Raw genomic sequence first — 7,215 nt, forward strand, 5'->3', positions numbered from 1 at the left:
TCACCTTCCTAGACCAGGATGGAGGGGGGAGGACTTTGGACTTTCCACAGGGCAGGGAACCCTGACTGCTCTTCAGACTGGAGAGGGAGGGGCACAGGAGTGGGGGGAGGGGGAGAGGAGTGGGAGAAGGGGGAGAGGAGTAGGAGAAGGGGGAGGGAAATGGGAGGTTGGGAGGAGGCGGAAATTTTTTTTCAATAAAAAAAATGTATTTTCTTTTTTTGTGTGTGTTTGGGTGTTTTGCCTCCATGTATGCCTGTGATCATGTAGGGAATGAAACCTCGTTCCTCTGGAAGAGCATCAAGTGCTCTTAACCGCTAAGCCATGTATCTCTCCAGCACTTTCTTTTGTAACTTTTAAAAGATGAAGTGCTTAGATAGGTAACCTACAAACTAATGCTAATAAAGTTTTGAATGTCAAGAAAGATTTGCTACTGCAGGGGCATGAGATGGGAAGACTGCAAGTGAAATTGAGTAACACAGAGACAAAAACAAGATATCGCAGGGCTGTGGTGGCGAACGCCGTCAATCCCAGCACTCAGGAGGCAGAGGTAGGCAGATCTCTGGGAGTTTGAGGCCAGCCTGATCTACAAGAGCTAGTTCCCAGACGGGCACCAAAGCTACAGAGAAACCCTGTCTCGAAAAAACAAAAAAAAAAAATCATGGAACATGAACAGATATCATAGAACATGATTTCAGTCACGTTTTACATCCATGGTCTTTCCTCATTAAACACTCACTTCAAAGTTGAAGACATATCCACCCAATGAAATGAAATTAAATATAATGAAAGTAGTGTTGCTATGTGTAGTACAAAGATACTTAGATTTTTCAAGGACTGTGTTTCACTGTACAGTGTTCGATTAATGGCACTTAAACACAATATCCAAAATCTAATTTTGTTTCTATTATTGTGATAAGATCATGACCAAATGCAGCTTGGGAGGAAAGAGATTATTTGCCTTACACTTCTGGGTAACAGTCCATCAGTGAGGGAAGTCATGGCGGGAATTCAAGAAAGTCATGACCCTGGAGGCAGTAGCAGAAGCAGAGGCCAAGGAATAATGCTGCCTACTGGCTTGCTCCCCTCTCCTTGCTCAGCTTACTTCCTGGTTCTTCCCACATCAATCATTAAACAAGAAAATTCCCCACAGGGAATAAAGAGATAGATCAGCAATTAAGAGCACTTGCTCTCCCAGAGAACTAGAATTTGATTTTCAACAACCAAATGGGGGATCACAACTATGTTTACCTCTAGTTCCAGGGGATGAACACCTTTTCTGTCCTTTGTGGATACTAGGCATTCACATTGTGCACAGACATGTGCATATAAAAAGGGACAAAAGAACAAGGAAAATGCCCCACAGATTTGTCTACAGGACAACCTGATAGAGTCATTCCCTCAAATGAAGTATCCTCCTCCTGGATCACTGAGTTCGTGTCAAGTTGACCAAAACTAACCAGTCCAGTTACCATCCATGATCATGATCCTGTGGGACCATCAGCTGACTTAGAATCTTCAACAATGAATTAAATAGCATGCTCTGATTATATAGATTTAATGTTTTCTTAAGGCTTGCTGTCATTTCCCAGCAAGCAAGTTATATATGACTTATAAAATAATATGTCTGGATGTGGAGGTGCATACCTGTGATCCCAGCACTTAGAAGTAGAGGTAGTATAAACTCAGGCTCTGCCTAACCTAGGCTGCATAGCAAGGCCCTGCCCCATTCCCTCTATAAATAAAATACCAATACTAATAATGCCATGAATGTTATCTCATGAATAAAATAGGGAATTTCATTGATTAGATTATTCCTTTCCATGTTTAGAAACAAACAACAAAAAGAACTTTGCAATGATAGCTGTGACAATGTTAAAATGTGACCCCAACTTTTCACATATCTCCCTCAAAAGAAGAGAATTTGTTTTCCCACCTTAAGCCTGGGTAAATTTGTGGTTGTCTTGATGGTAACTTATGGCAGACCATCGGTAAGTGTTTAATATCTACATTTACATTTCATTTGAAAGCGTGTATAGTTGTTTTTTATTGGAGAAAAAGATAATCAGTACCCTTGGCAGTAACCAGGCTCCATTTACTCCTTTTAGAATGTGCAATTAGTCAGATGGCACAACAGCCATCCAGGGGAGAATTTCTTCCCCAGCATGGAACCTTAGATGGGCTATGAAAGTCCATGTTTGCTCCATTTGCTGAAACTCCTGAGTCCTGATAGCTGAGCCAGCATGTAAGAGCCATGCAAGCTTGACAGCACCATGAAGCAAAGCCTCATGCTGTAACTCTCCTACACTGTGGGCAAAATTATAGGAATTTCATCTTTGATTTTGAAAAAGAATTTTAGAGACAACATTTCTGGAAAACAGATGTAACAATTATTAATAAAAGCATCCATAAAGAGATTGTTTTTAGAATGGAATGTTCCAGTAACAAATGAAAGATTATTGTGTTAGTCATGGTTCTTTCGAGGAACAAAACTGATGGAGTGCCCCATCTATATGTTATGAACAGAGCTAGTAGAATGATCCAATGTGCACAAAGGGGACTTATTATGTTGACTTACAAGATTTGGTCCAGTCCAACAATGACGCACACTGGAGACCCAGAGAACATAGTAGTTCCTCCGTTCATGATACTAACTGTCCCAGAAGTCCCAGTCTGGCACTGAAGGCCTGGAGGATGCCTGGAGACATGCTGGCCTTTGCTCTACTTTGGAATCCTGAATAACTAAGTTCTAAACTTAGTAAAGGAATACCACAGTGAAGGTTGCCAACCAAATAGCTCAACACACAAGAAAAAGTGAAACAAAAAGCAAAGCTTGATTCTTCCATGTCCTTCTATCTAGGCTGCCACCAGAAGGGGTCACCCAAATATAGCATGGGTCTTTTTGCTTCAAATGCTCTGTCCAAGAAATCTATTATGTCATCATTGTTACAAAATATCTGACAAAGGCAACATGGAAGGGCTTGTTTGGGCTTCACCATTGCATGGCACACCCCAGCATGGAGAAGCCACAAGCTGTAGGCAGCTGTTGTTACTGCATCTAAAGTTAGACAGCAGATAGAGGGACTGCTCTGGGGCTCACTCAGTTCAGGACCTCAGCCCAAAAAATGGCACCACCCACAGTTAAAATTGGTCTTCCACCTTCAATTACTTTAACCTACATAATCCTTCATAGGCATGCCTTAAGGTTTGTCTCCTAGATGCCCTTAGATTGCTTACACCACTATTAACTGTCACAGGTGGGATGACACTCTTACAGTAATGCTTTTTAAAAATGACTTATTTATGTTTGTTTAGTTTATGTGTATGAGGGTTTTGCTTGCATGTATGTATGTGCACCATATGTAGAAAGTGCCTGAGTAGACTAGAAAAGGGAGTCAGTAGGCAGTTGTGAGCCACCATATGGGTGTTAGGAACCAACTCCCTCCACATGTTTTTAACTGCTAAGCCATCTTTCTAGCCCCACAGTAACACATTTTAGTAGCTATATGCTTTAGAGATAAAATATTGGCAGATGAAATAATATGTCCCTGGGTGGGTATGTTCAGTAGAAGAAAATTTGTCCATGAGCAAATCCCCATATTCCACCTCCTGCACTGCAGAAAACAATTTCACGATTTTTAAAATTATTCTAATGCCATAATTTCAATTATGAGAGGAAGACTGAGAGACTAGAGCAGTAAATCATTCTGGTAACTCTAGAAACCATGTAGAGATCATATAATTATTTCTAATTTCCTGTGTATGTGAAAACTTCCATGATAAAACCTAAACATAGAAACTACTCTTGTTATCAATGCAAAACACAATATTTAAAAAAAGAAATAGTATATTATTCCAAATAGTTAAATACAACCATAAATAATGCTGAGAAAAGACATTTTTGATCTTACATGATGTTGCTATGTTGTCAAGGAATAAAAGTCGGTTATAAAATCACATGCATACTTGAACATAGCTTATACATATTATGTGTGATGACATCAACCCAATTTAAACTCTACTATATAACAATAACTATACATGTGATCAATGTATAAAGGAAGAAACATGACTACAACAAAATAGACCAAAATGTTCCTATCGTTTGTTACTGGACTACAGTTAATTATTTTGGTTTTCTTTTGTAATAAAGAAAAAGAGACATTTAAAGAAAAAATTACTGAGTGTAGAACATTTCAATAGAAAAAAACTTTGTTATATTTACTCTTTTAACCAAACAATGGCATGTACTCATTCATAAGTAGATTCTAGCTATAAAGCAAGGGATAATGAGCCTATAGTTCATGATCCTAGAGAAGCTACGTGACAAGGAGAGGCTGCTTGTTGGTTCGCTACTGCTTAGCCCTGAAATAATCACACAGAAACTGCATTAATTAAGTCACTGCTTGGCCCATTAGCTCTAACTTCTTATTGGATAACTCTTATATTAATTTAACCCATTTCTAGTAATCTGTGTATTACCACGAGGCTGTGACTTACTGGCTAAAGTTCCCAACATCTGTCTTCAGAGGCTCCATGGCTTCTCACTAACTCTGCCCTTCTTTCTCCCATGCTATAGGCAAAGCAAGTTTTCTTTATTCATTAACAAATAAAATCAACACATAGACAAAAGAACCTCCCACACCATTTCCCCTTTTCTGTTAAAACAAAAAGGAAGACTTTAACTTTAACACAGGATAATTACATATAACAAAGCAGGTATCAAACAATAATTACAGTTACCCTATTGGACAAGCAGGATACAAGAAAATAGACTGTCAAATCTTGCCAAGACAGAGTAAGATGGTTTTGAAAATTTTCTTGCCTCTGAAAATGGTCTGTCAGTTACTCTAGGCCTTAGCCAAAGTTGGTTGCTCCAACATTGAAAATGAGACTTTGGGAGATGGCCAAGGTAGCCAGTTGTCTCTGTCATTTGTTGCACATTTTGGAAGTTGCTTGATTGCACTTCCTGCTTACTCAAGTAATATTATTACCCTTCTCGGATCTTCAATGGGGTTGAAGACTAGATAGTTGTAGTTACTTTCCTCTCATGGCTTGGCCAAGTTGTTTATTATACAAGACTTAAACTCATTAGGTTAGGACAATTATTGAAACATTTATCACATGTTGATTGATATATTTGTTCTTATTGTTTATAATTTTGTATTAGGTTTAGAACTCTCTTATTTAAACAAAAGGGGGAGGTGCTGTAGGAATTCCTATAGCCAGTAGTTTTTAAGTTACCCACCCACTTGGTTAAGTTACCCACCCACTTTGGTGTGGCCGCTTATACTATTTATGCCAATATAAAGTGCATATCCAGCCTCTTTTTATGGCTGCAGGATTCGGTTGCTATTCTCCATTCCAATAGAGGACTATGATTTGTGAGTTTACCCCTAAATTAATAACTCTCTATTATCCTCAGTTCTGAGCTAGTGTGGGATTTCTTTTAAGTGCCCTTCTTCAACACGGTGAACCCTAAGAAAAACATACATAGATCCACCTGGAAAGTCGAAATAAACAAAATCACCTGACAAAACTGAAAACGAGAAGGGGGAAAAAGGGAGGGCAAAAGGAAAAGAGGAGGGGAAAAGGAGAGAGGAGAGGAGAAAAGAACTTGAGGGAATGGGATAGGAGAGATGGAAGAAGAACAGAGATGAGAGAAAGGGAAGAGATTATCTTGATTGAGAGAGCCTATATGGGGCTATCAAGAAACTTGGCTCTAGAGAAATTCCCAGGAATCCACAAGAATGACTCTAGCTAAAACCCTAAGCAATAGAGGAGAGGGGGCCTGAACTGGTCTTGCCCTGTAGCCATAATGATGAATATCTTAAATATCACCATAGAAACTTTATCCAGCAACTGATGAAAACAGAGGCAGAGACCTACATCGAAGCATTAGACTGAGTTCCCAAAGTTCAGTTGAAGGTTGGGAGGAGTAAGATTATGAGCAAAGAGGTCAAGACCATGATGGCCACACCCACTGAAACAGTCTACCTAAACTAAGGGTAGCATACCAACACCTGCCGGACTGGAAAGGAACAAACATATGTCCAAATTAGTTGCTCTGATTGTAGTTGACAGTTGTATGGCTGAGGCAGACTGCGGGCCCACTGGTAGTGGCACCAGGATTTATCCCTACTGCTTGTACTGACTTTTTGGGAACCCATTCTCTTTGGATAAACACCTTGCTCAGCCTAGATATGGTAGGCATGCCTTGGACTTTTCCCAAAGCAATGTGCCTTACCTTCTCTGAGGAATAGATAGGGGGGTAGGTGGAGAGAATGGGAGTAGGGGAGGGGGTGGGAACTGGGAATGGTTTGTAAAATGAAAAAAAATTGTTTTTTTTTAAATAAAATTAAAAAGTTAAAAACAGGAATATATACTTATGATATATGTTCACTACCTCTCAGAATACAGTGCTTTCAACTGTTTCTATAACCCTGCAAAGGGGCCATTTCACATTAGAACTGTCTATCTCAAATGCTTTTGGAGACAAGGTCATGGCACACTCAGCAGACATTTATCACCTAATAACATTTGTGATTTCAAGTAGAGAAGGAAGGCAACAATTGTACTAATGAATGGGAATAATGATAAGCTGGAAGATTCACTATGATTTATGTAACTTGGGTTTTAAGGTTCACAGATAGAAATGACAGAAAGAGCTCAGTATTTTAGAGATGAACTAAACTGAAAATTCAATCAGAAGGAAAAATAGCAGCAAAGCTACCAAGGCAGGCAGGCTTCTGCTCTGGGTCAGTGAAGCATCAACCAGGGTTTTCCAAACCTCCCCATCAAACTAACTCACAAGATGTCTTCATCAGTCCTTGAAAATTGTAAAACAAGTGGGTTCTACCTTTCAGAGATCCCAAATCTTCTGTTAATGGGGAAATGTGCGTCTGTGTACATGAAACTTGTGTTTCAGTAGTCTGTGAGCATCAGAAGATGGATACTACCATCACACACTATATGTACACTAATATCACAGTGACTCTCCTCAACAATTAACATGTATTAATTAATTAGTTAAGCATGTGCTATCTAAAGAAACCAGTTTGGGAAATATTGTTATGAGTCAAATCAAATTAATATAGCTTGATTTTTTTTCATTGAGAAAATGGTATTGGCATAAAAACAGAGAAGTAGACCAATGTAATCGAATAGAAGACCCTGATATTAACCCACAAACCTATGAACACCTGATTTTCGATAAAG

This window comes from Microtus ochrogaster, unplaced genomic scaffold, assembly GCF_000317375.1.
Source record: "Microtus ochrogaster isolate Prairie Vole_2 unplaced genomic scaffold, MicOch1.0 UNK40, whole genome shotgun sequence".
In the NCBI taxonomy this organism is placed as follows: Eukaryota; Metazoa; Chordata; class Mammalia; order Rodentia; family Cricetidae; genus Microtus; species Microtus ochrogaster.